At 35.5% G+C, this 15792-nt stretch overlaps 1 protein-coding gene across 1 annotated transcript in view; it reads left to right on the top strand.

Moving 5' to 3' along the window:
* LAMA2 (laminin, alpha 2) overlaps positions 1 to 15792 on the top strand; it is a 613484-nt gene that overhangs the window by 21764 nt on the left and 575928 nt on the right. The window lies entirely within an intron of this gene.

Below are 15792 nucleotides of genomic sequence, written 5' to 3'. Positions count from 1 at the left end.
CTTTCTTCCTTTCTTTCTTTTTCTTTCTTCCTTTCTTTCTCCTTTTTCTTTCTTCCTTTCTTTCTCCCTTCCCTTCCCTTCCCTTCCCTTGCCTTGCCTCCCCTTGCCTCCCCTTCCCTCGTCTTCCTTTCCCTTTCCTGGAGTCTCATCCTGTTGCCCAGGATGGAGTGCAATGGCGTGCTCTTGACTCACTGCAACCTCTGCCTCCTGGGTTCAAGCGATTCTCCTGCCTCAGCCTCCTGAGTAGCTGGGATTACAGGCGAGTGCCACCATGCCCAGCTAATTTATCTTTGTATTTTCAGTGGTGATGCGGTTTCACTATGTTGGCCAGGCTGGTCTCAAACTCATGACCTTGCGAACTGCCCTCCTTGGTCTCCCAAAGTGCTGGGATTACAGGTGTGAGCCACCATGCCCAGCCTTCCTGCTGAGTTTCTTAGTATTATTGCCAGGTTGAAATTTAGGCATAGTAACATGAAACATGTTGTTCTGCAACTGGAGGCCAGAATATAATAAGCATTGTTAATTTAGTTAAAGGAAAAGGCTGCTGTTGAAGATTACACTTCTTGTGTATGTGTGGGAGATAACAGAATAATGTCTCTTTTCCAAGATGCATATGGTTTTCTTTTGCTTATATGCCAATTTTAATCAACGGAGGAATTAATAAGTTAAATTAAATAATTAACCATTTTATAATTTTAGTTGGATATTGGTTGACCAGTACTTATATGATGGTATAAAGTTCTAGAAACTGGATAACTTTAAAAATCTTTCCATATAATGCATTATATTCTGGGTCATAGTTTCCTATGTTATGACTACTAAACAAGATAAACCGATTTTATTTTCAAAATCAATCTTTGGGGTAACTTTTACTTAGAGCCCTGACCTAATAAATCATGTACGTGTTTATTTCTGACATGCATTTTGATAATCATTTAGATTAGTTTTATTTATGTTGATATGTATGATAAAATTTCTTTGGAAAATATGGTTTATTGAGTTTAAACCTCTTATCTCCATTTAGCTTTCCTAAATTTTAATTTTATTTTTCTGTTCTGTTGAAGTCATAGTACCAATTTTGTGTTAGGCATTTTATTCACTTTGTTTCAACTGTTCTTGAGACCCCTGAGGACTAGGACTGTTGCAGTTATGAGTCTATAACTGAGGAAAGGAAGCTTATCTGGACAGGAAGATATTTACAATGTGATATAAAGACACAATCTCTTTTTAAAAACAACGTTTTAAAGGTATAATTTCTATAAAATAAAGTTTTTGTACACATAAGCAGTGTATGTGACATTTGACAAATATATATATACCCATATAACCATCACCCCAACCAAAAATAATAGAACATTTCTACTTTTCCAGAAAGCCTTCACTGGTTATTTGCTGTCTTTTTCCACAGCCCTGAAACTCTTATCTGATTAGTTTCATCTGTCCTAGAATTTCCTTTATATGAATCACCAACTATGTACTTTTTTCTGTCTGCCTTGTTTCATCCAGTCTACTGTCTGTAAACATCATTCATGTTTTTGTGTCCATCAATATTTTGCTCCTTTTAGTTACTAACATTTTCCGTTGTATGTATGTACCTCCATTTTTATTTTATTGGCCTGTTGATGACATTCAGACTATTTCCAGTTTTTAATTATTATGAATAAAGTTGCTATATACAAGTCATGTACAAGTTTTTTTATGGACATATGTTTTCATTTGTCATATTTATCTAGGAGTCAAATTCCTGGGTTGCATGGAAAAAAATGTTCATTTAATTTTATAACAGAAAAATTATTTTCTAAATAAAGGCATGATCTTAGTCTGGTAATGTTTATTTACTTCTATCAACATATGTGTTTGGTGAGTTAATTTTTTGGATAATGAATGATACCATAACTGATACTTTTTCTTCCTACTTCTTCCTTTCTCCCTCTTTTTACATAATTAAAAAAATAAGTAGAAAAGTTGGCTCTACAGGGAAAGATTTTGTTTTTTAAGTTTCTGGCAAATTTGAGATTTCTATAAAATTCTTCATAGGCATATAAAACAGAGTAAGTATATTTTGTTTAACTTTTAAAGCAGGGTATTATCCATTTGTTAGTTAATTGTTTAAAATTTATTATAATTATGGGTAAGGCAGCGATACTAAAGGAAGAAAAGAAAAATCCCACTTTATTCATTAAGTAAGAATGTGTCAATGCATTTTGAGTGGAAAAAGTCATTTTACACCCAAGATACAAAGATGAGCAAGATAATTGTTTAACCTCAGGAATGGCATAGTAGAGAAAACAGTAAATGTATGTATATCATTAGATTTATACAGTCAGGCTGAATGTAGAAAGGGCTCTAAGAAAGTTATTAAAATTGTTTTTAGATTATGGGGAAGTAGAAACATTTCCATCTAACAGGAGTAGGGCAGTTTCACAGAGGAGTTGAAATTTGGACTGAGTTTTGAAAAGAAGAGAATTTTGATGGGCAAATCAGGAAAAGAGCAGTGCAGGAGGAGGGAATGGTGGGCTGTGGAGCATGGGCGATGAGAAAGGCAGATTAAGTTAAAATAGGGTTGACAAATTGTGAGAACACAGGATTAAGGGACTGGAATTTAAGTTTAGATTTGCTTTGATAAAGAAAAATGTTACTTTGTGATGAGAGAAAATAAGCTAAAAATTAAAAATTCAGAAGCATATCCACTCTGAGAGATTAAGAAAAGTAAAGATGGGGTAGCTGGAGAACTTTTAAACTTTCAAATTCCATATTTTTAGTACTTTTTCAAATGTGATTAATTTAGCCCACAAAAATACACCCCATCATTGATATAACCAACCATTATAATTATTTATTCGACTGGTGTACTTTGTCTCTAAATGACACATTTCTATGAAAAAAGATCAGCTTCACTAACTCCTCAGGCTTCTGGCTGTGACTTTTCATAAATGTGTACATGAAAGTAAGCTATGACTTTGCTTCACTGTTGTTTAGATGACATTAATAATTGGTTTTACTTACTGACTACAGGCATTGTAATCAAGATTCCATTTTAAAATTGTGTACTTGTAGCTTATTGCAACATAGTGACCAAGACACCGTAGTCTTACTTCTGGAATCAATTTGTGGGCATTGTTAACAGTATCTTCACAACTGCACTAGTCAAGCAGTCAGAGCTAAGCTTTCAGAGCAGATTAGGGGAAGCTTGTTAGCAATAAAATATAGTCAAAATATACCAGGGGTAATCATATTTTTATGTAGTGGAATTACCTCAGCACATAGTGACTCTAAATTAAATGAGTTTATAATTGAGGTTTGTGTGCAAGGGAAAAGAAAATTTGCCTGTTATGGAAACTCTATATATTTTTTACATTATAGCCAAAGTCTTAGTTACCTTTTGAAGGTATCTGTAGGTGCCATTAAATTCAGCTATCCTCTTCAGCTGTGGGTATAAGCATATGGCAAACCCAGGCAAAAATTAGAAAAGTAAAAAGGATTGTAAAGAAATGGAAGATAAAAAATTAATAAGAGAAGAGGCAAGCTAACTTCCTCATCCATTTTTTTTCCTCAAGGTTATTAACAGAAATTATTTCCAACATAAATGTCCATAAATAGTTTTCAAAAACCAGAAAGAAATTGCATTTCTACTTTAAAAATAGCTTTCTATGGCTGAAGGTTTGCTTCAGTTGTTTTACTGTCACAACTCTCCAAAGCCACCTGGTTCTGCGATGTCGTATCAATTTGATACTTCAAACCAATGGTTTGTGCTCATTGGCTCCCTGGTGCAAACAGGGAGATAAATGTTACTTAAATAGCAGGTGAATGTAATTTTGCATTTTAGAAAATGTCTGCACGTTTATTAGAAAAGTGAATGCTGAAATCAGCAACAAAATGTAAAGTGAGCAACTGAGAAATACTACTTATGATAAGAGCTCACTTGTATTGTTTAACTGTGTAATCCTCTATCATATATATATGTAATATTTGCTTCAAGTTCATTATAGCTCCTGGGCCCAGTACATCCTAGTCCAGTTCCAAGCATGTCTAATTTTAAAATAGCTATGCTCACTTCAAAAGAAGATTTTGCTACAGCTTTATTTTATGTTATAGGCTTTATTTATTTATTTATTTATTTTGAGACAGAGGCTCACTCTGTCGCCCAGGCTGGAGTGCAGTGGTGCAATCTCCGCTCACTGCAAGCTATGCCTCCTGGGTTCATGCCATTCTCCTGCCTCAGCCTCCCAAGTAGCTGGGACTACAGGCGCCTACCACCACGCTGGGCTAATTTTTTTTTTTTGTACTCTTAGTAAAAATGTGGTTTCACCATTTTAGCCAGGATGGTTTTGATCTCCTGACCTCGTGATCCGCCCACCTCGGCCTCCCAAAGTGCTGGGATTACAGGCATGAGCCATGGCGCCTGGCAGGCTTTACTTTTAAAGTTGAATCACCTATGGATAACAAAGACAGCTTTCATGGACACCTCAATTTAGAAGTGTCTTATGGGCACTTTGTGAGATAAACGGTAAGTATATGTGCTAATCAGATAATTCTTTTACTAGAGCCTTTAGGTGAAGATACAAAATCTAAAACATCCTGATAATTAAACTGGGTTGATCATTATTGGGTTCATTATTATCAAATTTAATTATGCTTTATTTTGTGATGTTTAAAATGTGTTCTTAAATTCATTAGAATATTAATATAGCATACTTTTCCATTTTTTAAATCTTATTAAAAATAACAAAAATATTACTTATCCAAAAATGCTTTATACTTAATGTACATTACTGATTTTAAGTAAAAGAACGACTAAGACAATGAGCCAGACCTATTTATGAGTAGCTCGAATTGGAGCAGCTTATTGCTGGACCCTGTTTAGTGGTAGAAATAAGGTTGAGATGGCTGAATATTTCATCTAATTTGAAATACTTTGGTGTCACATGGACCTTTTCCTGAATAGCATGGCTATGTACTCGCTATTTGGCCAAATGCTGAAAATGAACATATATTTGCCTCTGTCAAAATGTTTTGTAAATGTTCACTCAGACATTGACATGAACAAGGCAGAAAGGTTAATGGAAAAAAAATGATTTTTCTTTAAAAAACATACGTACACATACACATTGCCTCTCTTTTAGTTTTTAACCTGCTTTTTAGATTAGCCCATGGTTGTCTTGGAAGAGGTGTTGGAGAACAGGGTGAGAGCTAAGGAAGGAATTCTACCCAAAGCGTTTCTGGTTCTCTTAGTATTTTGTGGAACAGCATGAGAGATGTCTTCCAGTTGTGTAGGATAAGCACAGCCCACTGAACGCTGCTTACCAGCAGTTTACCACAAGCCAGTTATAATGTCAGAAACATCGGAACCCTTTCTTTTCTTCTATATTTGAATAATGATAAATGCCTTCATGCTGTGTGAACACTATTGAAGTGTGTTTCTCTGCAGGTAAACTTGGCAGTGTCTTGTATAACTACACTCGATGGGAGTATTACTTAAACAGTGTGAAATACATTGTCTGATAAAAATTGTATCACAATTTGGAATGATGTTTGTGCCACTGGATAGTCTGCCAGTTATTTTATAGTCTGAAAAATGAACCTCTAAGGCTACAGTATAAAATCCAAGTCTTTATAGTTGGATATTTGTAGTGAAAACAACTGTGGGGGAATAATAGAAGCTTAATCATTTGGTGATTAGTCTACCAACTATTTATGATGAGAGATAACCTATCTGTCCTTTATTTCTAAAATAAGATGTATAATACAACTAATTAGTCACTATTTTAAAAGGAATTTAAATATGGTTTTCATTGAAATTCAAATATTTAATTGCATGTGTACCTAATGCCTAATTATTTACATGTCGGCTAATGTTATCTATTATTTAACTGCTGTGCTGTTCTTACTTGCTGCTAGTTCATCTCCGCCCATCTCCTTTGGTGATGATAGTCCTGAATTTCATGGCAATTTTCAATAGCAGTTCAATGGTCCTAAGTGAGTAGCATAATAGCCAGGTGAAAAAAAAAAAAACCTATTTGACTAATTGGGATATGGGAATAGAGGCCCAAACTTTTAGTCTTTGTTAAAGTTTTTAAAACTTCAATTATCTTGATTCATATTCCCATTTGTTGGGTCAGTAGGCACTCCAAAAAAATATAATAATCAGAGAGAACACTAACTGTAGGTACTAGTTTTAGCAACGGAAATAACTGGTATTAAAATCACTGAGCTTCTGTTACGTGAATACCTGAGTGTTATGTGGCTACTTCTTAAATGGAGTATGCAGTGCTCTTATAATTGGGCATTTCAATTGAACATTGCTTCAGTAAAGTAACTGGCATTTCAAGTCTTCCTTCGCTAGTGATTGCTTTATCTTTATTCAGTGATTGCTTTTTTAAGTTAGAATCTGGTGGCATAGTGCTCCATGGTTCTTTCCTATGGAGTGGTGTTTCTCAAATAGGGTCGATGTGGAGAAGTCAAGAGACATCCTACAACTCTGAGAAGCATTTGATGTTGGCAGCAGTGGCTGTGGGGTTAGCGCATGAACTTAGGGCTGGAGGTGAGTCTTAACCTTCGATTCAGCATCTTTTCCATCTGAACATTCAAGTCAAATTGGAAACCTGTTGGCCCTCCAGCTGGATCTTTCCACTGTTTTAATTGGAATGGATTGGATAAGTTATAAGCCAGATGGCAAGACTGGATCTGATGGGATGGGGTTTGGTGAAGTGGAAACTTTTCAGCATTAGGTTTGAGATAGCTAGGGAGTATTGACCTCTCTTTCCCCCTGACGTTATTATCCTCACATTTGTTTTTATTCCACCAGATCTACCTTGGTCCACCTGATTCTTGTTTTCACTTTTTTCTTTCATTCACTTTGTGCTGGCTTTCTTTCCTTTTTTAAAAAATCCCATAGTGTCTCATCATCTCTTCTTGTCCTCCCATTCTACAAATAGAACATGAAATTGAAGCCCCTCTTAAAAAGAAAAAAACAACTAATTATAGAAATAATATATGTTTACTCTGTACTTACCACAATTAGAAACTATACATAAGCAAAAAAGAGAACTTGCCCATCAATCCACGTGCAACACTGGTTGAGTACCTTGAAGATTTGTAATAGTATATAGAGAAGAACATTCATTTTCTTAACTATTTAAAAGTGTGTTCCGCATTCTCAATTAAAAGTCATTTTATCTTTTACTTTTTCTTTTATTCCTTTTTAAACAACAAAGGAATTAAATTTCCTTTGTTTTATATATGGTCTATTAACCTCAATGGAGAAAGAGGCTCTCCTCGCTTGCTTCAGGACTTACATATTATTATAGTTAGTCCTTAGGTCAATGAAATGAGAAGAGCTTCACATCAGCCCTAGTTCTTTCCCATGGAATTTTAATTTCTCCACAACCACTTTATTGAATGTGTATAATTTTAAGAATTATTTCATTTTCTTACAGCTTTTTCTCTTTATTTTATACTCTTCCCCTATTATCTGTCCTTTTTCTTTTTTCTTTTTATTTTTTTGAGACAGGCTCTTACAATGTTGCCCAGGCTGAAGTGCAGTGGCAGGATCATGGCTCACTGAACCCTTGACATCTCAGTTTCAAGCGATCCTCCCAATTCAGCCTCCCCACTAGCTGGGACTACAGGCTCTTGCCACCACACCTGGCTAATTTTTCTTTTTTTTTTTTTTTTGTAAAGATGGTATTTTGCCATGTTGCTCAGACTGAACTCCTGGGCTCAAACAATCCTCCCCTGTTGGCCTCCCAAAGTGCTAGGATTATAGGCATGAGCCACTGAGCCTGGCTTTTATATTCTTAATATTTCTTGTTTCTTCTATTTATTTTCTTTACTTTAAACTCATTGTTATAAAGTGGTATGGGTTAATCAAGAGTGATGGAAAGATTAGCTCTGTTTTTTTGTGTGTGAGTGAAAGATTTAGAAGTAAGAAAATATAATTATTTTTCTTCCCAAAGTGATATTTACCAAAACACTGGTAACATTACTTTAAATTTCCTAAATTTATAATTCAATTTAGTAAAGTAGGACTTCTGAAATGGGTTTTTAGATATATTAGGGAAAAAAAATTCAGGATCTAAGGTAAACTTTTTAGGATGTATATATATTTGCATGGCAGTCATGGTTGTGTTTATCTGAAAATTGAATACATTTTTATCATAAAAATCTACATAATTCTAAATAATCTTAAGTGAAATTGGAATTAATATAAAGAAATAAACAAATATTGGAAGTTAGAATTTGCAGATTTATTAGGTGTTAAACTGAATTTTTCATCTTCTACTCCTATCCTCCCATATATACTACATAGAAAATTGTCACCCAACCTATTGTAGAACTACAAACCTAGTAGTCTTCCTCATCTTGATTTTCTTCATTATCTCCACTACACTAAACATTCCCTTGTAACAAATAAAATATTCACAGCATTGTGCAAAAAAATGTACATTTTAAATTTCTAGTATAAAATTTGATTTGTGACTCTGAGCCCCCAGTTTCCTTAGGGCAAACAATATGGTTGCTTTCAATTAATTTTAGTCCAATCCAGTAATTTTTCAGTTACTTTTCCATTTAAAACAAGTAGTTCGAGGTTCAGCCTTCTGATCATTTTCTTGATATGGAATCTGGGAGTAGCAGGGAACATAAGTAATGTCACGGTGTCAGGATTGGGAGGTGTGCATTTTGGATCCTGATTAAATGCATCAACATAGGTAATATATTGTGATTGCTTCAAATAGTGAAGATCAGAAATCCTTCCTGGCACAAATTCAGTTCCCCACAGTAACCTCAAAATTGACTTCAAACCTACATTCTATCTGACCCGTGGTGTTTCTCCTCTTCCATCACTTTTCACTGTGTTCTGCTGATCTCCAGCAAATGAATGCACTCCCATTCTGTTTCCTCAATGATGGGCCCATAAAAATGCTGGAAGTTTTCTTCTATTTCCCTCTTTGAGAATCATAAGGCACTCATTGGGATTGTGGTTCTGGGGTTATTTCCCTCTTTGTGCCTATTTATGTATGAGCCATATACAATCAACTGTTCTGTCAATATCAAGAGGTGGCAATTTTAAGTGTTCTATGTTTTAAACTTTAATGTATAACTTATGTCAGTCAATCATGATAATACCACTATTCTCACTAGTCATCATCATCATCATTATCATCATTGTCATCATCATCATATAACAATTACATAATGGTTAATATTGGCCACAAATCAATCCTATTTCCTTAAAATCTATTAGTTGAGCCTTATAAAACTGCCCTTTTTGTAGGTTCAAATGGTGAGTAGAAGTAATTTCATATGGTTCAACTTATTATTACTTCAATTTCCTTACAGGCTTACAACCATCACAGTGATTCAGGCCACCATCATCTCACAACTAGAAATCATCACTGTGGCCTTCTAATGGATATTCTTGCTTCCAATTTAGCCCTCCCCCATTTGTTTGTTGTACTTCAGCTAGACTAAGCTTTATAAAACACAATAGTATTGAGCAATTCCTCTCTCCAAAATGCTGTCATGGCATCTGATTGACCTTAGTATAAAATCCAGGCTCTGCTAATGTGATTTATAAGTCATGTAGCCGTACATCCCAGTTAGTCTCTGACAGCCCTGGTTTACAACTGCTGCCCCAGCCTAATTAATAGTGGTGCTCCCTTTATTCTCAGAAGTGGACTGGTTTGGATGATGAATTACATGACCACCTTATTTATAAGGTACTTCACGCTCTGGCCTCTGCAATTCTCTCCAGCCTCATCTCTCACCACTTTTTAAATCATAAAAATGAGCTGTATCCATTCTGAATTCCTTTGGATTTATGGGATATATCACTGTCTCTTTCAGTTCAGAGCCTGTGCCCATAATGCTGCCACTGCCTAAAACATCTCTCTGTTAACCTGACTAATGCATGCCAATTTTCATGCTCCTTTTTCCTTTTTTTTTTGACGGAGTCTTGCTCTGTCCCCAGGCTGCAGTACAGTGCTGTGATCTCAGCTCACTGCAATCTCCACCTCCCGGGTTCAAGTGATTCTCCTGCCTCAGCCTCCAGAGCAGCTGGGACTACAGGCGTGTGCTACCACGCCCAGCTAATTTTTGTATTTTTAGTACAGACGGGATTTCACCATGTTGGCTATGTTGGTCTTGATCTCCCGACGTCGCAATTCGCCTGCCTCGGGCTCCCAAAGTGCTGGGATTACGGGTGTGAGCCACCGTGCCCAGCCCTCATGCTCCATTTTTATAGTTTCTCCAAGAAGCACTTTCTGACCTCTAGACTCGTTTGAATTTTTCTATTTTCTGTACCCATATTGGCTCTATTCTTCCCCTAATCAAACCCTTTTCCCAATTAACCATGTTTATATCCTAGTTTATGTGCTTCCTTTTACCTTGAACCATTGTTTCTCCGGGGCCTTATAAGTATTTGTTATATAGATATTACCTATATATATATATATATATATACGCATATATATGCACACATATATGAGTGTATGTGTGCGCACATGTTGAACAAATTAATGAGACAAAATATAACTTTAAGGTTGTTTTTGGACTTTGACATCTGGTCTTGACTTTTTATGCTGAGAAAGGGATGTTGAGAGTATGAAGCAGTGTAACAAGAGAGAAGAAGAGAAAGAGAGACCAGAAAAGGGCCGATGATTGAATATCAAGAAAGGAACAAATAGAAAAGAACTGAGAGGCTTTGAACTGACAATTTGGATGGGCAACTACATTCCATTTCTGATCATTGATCCTGTCTTTGCACTGTTGCTTGCACTTATCTTAGCAGTGGCACTTAAAAAGCCGGAAACGCGTATCTTGCCTGCAATGTACAAACTTACCAGAACATCTTATATAGTAACAGAATTTTCAGTATAAGTATAGATAGTAATTATGTTTGAATTTGAGTAAGTATTTGACTAAGATTATCTCTCCTTTTTTAAAAGTTGGTAAGTTATGTTAAACAAAAACAAAACAATTTCTAAAACGATGACTGAAAGTAAGGGTTGTTTAAATCCGTTTTATAAAATTTACTTCCAGAAGATAAAAGTGGGAAGCTGAAGTGGCATATCATTTCTAAGCTATTTTTGTAGGTCTAATTGCATCCTTCAAAAAGAAATGTTGAAATCTTAATCTCAGTTACCTATGAATGTGACCTTATTTGCAAATAGGGTCTTTGTAAATGTAATTAAGTTAAGGTGATGTCATACTGGTTTAGGGTGGACCCTGATCCAATATGGCTGATATCCTCATAGAAGAGGGGAGGAGATACAGAAACACAGGGAGAAAGCTGTGTAAAGATGGAGGTAGAGATGCAAGTGGTGCATCCACAAACCAAGCAATGCCAAGGAAAGAAGCATGGACATTTTTTCTTACTGTGTCTAGAAGGAACCAACTAGGCTGACATTTTGGTTTCAGACTTATAGCCTCCTGAACTATGAAATGAATGTCTATTGTTTTAAGCCACCTAGTTTGTGGTAATTTAATATGGCAGTCCTAGAAAACTAAGATAGCGAAATTAGGAAACAAATATAGCTATACTAGGAAACAAATATAACTATTTTAAAAGGGGAAAATATATTCAATATATTTAATACAGAAAGGATGAAGATATAGATAGTAGAACGATCAGAGAAATAATAATTTTTTCCCACTGTTCTCAATATCACTGCTAATTCCTATAAGAACACAATTACTCAATCACTAATCTGCTGTAGTAGTCTGATCAATGCTAAGCCATACAGCAAGAATGAATAAACCCCCAAATCTTAAAAGCTTGGCGTTACAGAGGTTTATTTCTCAATGATGCAATGTCAAATACAGGTCCATCTGGTGACTCAGGGTCCCAGTTGTCGTATTCCTGTGATGTTTCCAACTCAGGAAATGGCTTTTACGGATGCTATGGCAGAGGGAGAGAGTAGTGGGGAGCTGGCACCTAGGTCTTCAGTGCTTCAGCTAGGAAGTCATAGTCATGACTCCGCTCCACCTTTTTACAATCTGAGAATAGTCAGATGCCCCTCTTAACTGCAAGGGACTGAGAAGTGTAGGGAACACAAGAATATTTTTTGAGAGCTACTATCTCTGCTTACATATAATGGCAGAAGAAAATATGCTCCAAAATCTATTAAAATCATACTATGCTCTCAAAGATTCTAGATACTCCTTTAATTTGATTTTTTATCACAGTTACAGTTTTTACACGCTTCTTTTCATATACATATATATATATACACACACATATATATGTATTTATGTGTGTATGTATACATAGCTGTTACACAAGTCTTTCCATTAACATGGTGTTATATTTGTCTTTACCAGAACTACTAACTGCTGACAACATGAAACTCTTCTCCACCCAAAATCATTCCTATTTAAACATTTATTAGTGTTCAATTCTAATACCATTGAACTGCTCATAAAGGAGAAAGAGGAAGAGAAGAAGGAGGAGGAGGAGGATAAGTTTCCTGTTAAGTTTTTAGAGTAAAGAAAATATCCTGCCATTCTGATTATTTTGAGTATCAATTAAATTATCAGTTAATAATTCAAGAAAATATATCCCAGGAAAAAAATTCCCCTATATAATAAACTAAAGCTTTTTTTAATATCCTTCTTAATCCCTCATATGAAAAATTTGTACTCCCCCTCTTAGATATTAGTAAGAGCCCATCAGCCCCACTGGCTTTGCAGGTCCAGCTCATGCAGATGGATTATTTCCCAGCATGTGGATGCTCTATTTGACTCCACTGTAGGCCAGCCATCCCTTCTCATCAATCATGTTGCAATTATTTTTACCCAATTACATATTCTTTTGGAGAAGAGAATTATTTAACCAGAAATAACATCAACAAGCCTTTTACAGAATATACATGCTTAAGTTTCACACCATATTGTTGAGATATTTTGAGTGTTTAAAAAATAGTATGTGAATATATTTTGGTTGTAAAAAATTCAAACGAAACTTTATACCCATTAGGATGGTTGCCATAATTTAAAAAATGAAAGGTAGAAATTGGTGAGGATGTGAAGGAATTAGAAGCCTTATGCATTGTTGATGGGAATATAAAATGGTGTGACAACCATGGAAAACAGTATGGAGGGTCCTCAAAACATTACAAATAGAATTACAATAGGATCCAACAATTCCACTTCTGGGAATATGCCCCAGATAATTAAAAGCAGGGTCCTGAAAAGATGTTTGTACATCTCTGTCATAATAGCATTATTTACAATGGCCAAAAGGTGGGAGCAACCTGGCTGTTGACAGATGAATAGTTAAATAAAATGTTGTACATGTATACGATGGAATATTATTCCATCTGTAAAAGAGAGGAAATTCTGACACATGCTACCATATAAATGGACATTGAGGAGATTCTGCTAAGTGAAATATACCAGTTACAAAAAGACAAATACTGTTATGATTCTACTTACCTAGAGTCGTCAGATTCATAGAGACAGAAAGTATAATGGTGATTACCAGGGGCTGCAGGGAGAGAGGAATGGGGAGTTATTATTTAATGAGTACCAAATTTTAGTTTTGGAAGATGAAAAGCATTCTGGATGTGAATGGTGTTGATGGTTGCACAACAATGTGAAGGTACTAATACTACTGAACTGTACACTTAAAAATGGTTACAATGATGAATTTTATGTTATGTGAATTTTACCATACTTTAAAATAATTCAGAAACAACATCCTCACTCCCAGTGCTTTATACAGAGAAAACCAATGCCTTTATTCTTTAGTTATGCGTTTACATAGACACAAATTCTCACATAGCATTATATGGTTTATTCTTTGATTCATTTTGTTTATCACATAAATGTCATCTTAATGCGTATCTTGTTCTGCACGTTCAACAGTGTCTCAGTCTTGCTATGAGAAATGGAACAGGGAAACTTCCTGGGCCTAAACTGAATAGGCCATTTTATTCTCTTCTCTACCACATTCTTTGTGGTTCTATCTCCGTTGGACTGGGACTCTCCATTGGTCCTTCACCAATGAGTCATTCTGACAGAATATTTCACCAGATCTAGGATTTCTACATAGTACTTCTAACATTTCAGTATTTCTTTGCCTAAAATTTTCTGTTCTATTTGAAAATTGTGTGCCGTTTTTTTCTTTTTCCTTTTTGTCACCTACATGGGGAGGTAGAGTGTTGGCCTTCAAAGGTGAAATTGCATCTTTCCAGTTTTCTTAGTTTTGAGTCTGTTCTTAACTTACTTTAAAAAGCTCTTTGGTCATGGTGGCAATAGAGGTTAGAGTATAAATACCAATTCCTCTCGTTTAGGCCTCTATTCTTTAGATATGGTCATTTTACCGCTTCAAGGATCAGAACATATCATATCCCAAAGTATAATCCCCAGAGGTAACTCAGATATGTATAATTCTTTAATAATAATGTGATTTGTTCTCAATATTTAAAGTGAACGCAAGATGAAGAGTTGGAAAGAAAATTTTTAACACTCTGATGCTTTAATAGGCTCTCAAACTGGTGACAGCTCAAATCTTCTGTTTCTTTTGCCAACATATAAAAATCCAGAATAACAGTTAACTATTCCATAGCTAACTATTATTTAATACTAATATTGTGTCTTGGTTAATGGAAGACACCATAGACCAGATTTGAATATTTATGCTCCTTTTTAACATTGGTAATCCTCTTTCTGAGATAAATTCAGGAAATCCAACCTTTCTCCTCAGCCCTTTTGAAATAAAGACCACTTTTCCAATTAGGAATATCTAATGTAGTGTTAAAGCTCAGAGTTGAAAAGATGCTTTAGTATTCATCAGATACAATGTTGTAGTATTATTGGTAAGATTGTGAAACAAATTCCAGTATACTTCAGCTCTCCTGACAAAGATGAAATAGAGAATAAAGGAGGTATATACTGACTCTTACTAAGGTTGACATCCAGTTTGAATACATTCATCCTCTAAGGTATGGTTTTGGGTATAAACCATCGAGCAAGCACAAAATAGCGAAGCTGAGAGCTGCAGGACATAAAGATCTGGTAGATTCTAAAGGACTGAGAATGACCAATGGCTACTGAAATGAAGTGTGAAATGGTATCCGTAGCTGATACTTGTCTTTAACTGATAAAATGGCTAAAACAGTTCCTAGTCAACACACCACTCCCCCTCCTCTCTTCTCATTCCTCTGGAACAGTGGCCTTCAACCTCTTTTCTTGATAAGAAATGCACTTAAATTGGATAATACCTCTCTTTCTAACACATTCACACATAATAAAAATGTCATGAGATGTCTTAAAGAAATACTTAGACATTTTACATTCAGTGGACTCCAATATTTCTATTTTATATTCTTTTTAAAATACTGATTTTGACCTATTAAACGGACTTCAAGGTTCACTAATAAATAATAATAGCAATTTGAAAACTACTCATCATAATGTTTCACCTTACATATTTGACTTCATTAGAATAATTGAATGCATATTTATTGTGTAATTCAGGAATCCCCAACCCCTGGGCCACAGACTGGTACTGGGGATTGGGGACCTGCACATTCCACCAGTCAGTGGCCTGTTAGGAACTGGGCTGCACAGTAGGAAGTGAGTGGTGGGTGAGTGAGTGAAGCTTCATCTGTATTTACAGCCACTCCCCATCACTGGCATTACCACCTGAGCTCCGCCTCCTGTCAGATCAGCAGTGGCATTAGATTCTCATAGGAGTGCAAACCCTATTGTGAACTGCATCAGTAAGGGATCTAGGTTGCATGCTTCTTATAAGGATCTAATGTCTGATGATCTGTCACTGTTTCTCAT

This window comes from Colobus angolensis, unplaced genomic scaffold, assembly GCF_000951035.1.
Source record: "Colobus angolensis palliatus isolate OR3802 unplaced genomic scaffold, Cang.pa_1.0 Scaffold322, whole genome shotgun sequence".
Taxonomy (NCBI): Eukaryota; Metazoa; Chordata; class Mammalia; order Primates; family Cercopithecidae; genus Colobus; species Colobus angolensis.
The sequence above is the reverse complement of the archived record's forward strand: the minus strand, read 5'-3'. Positions and strand labels throughout refer to the sequence as shown.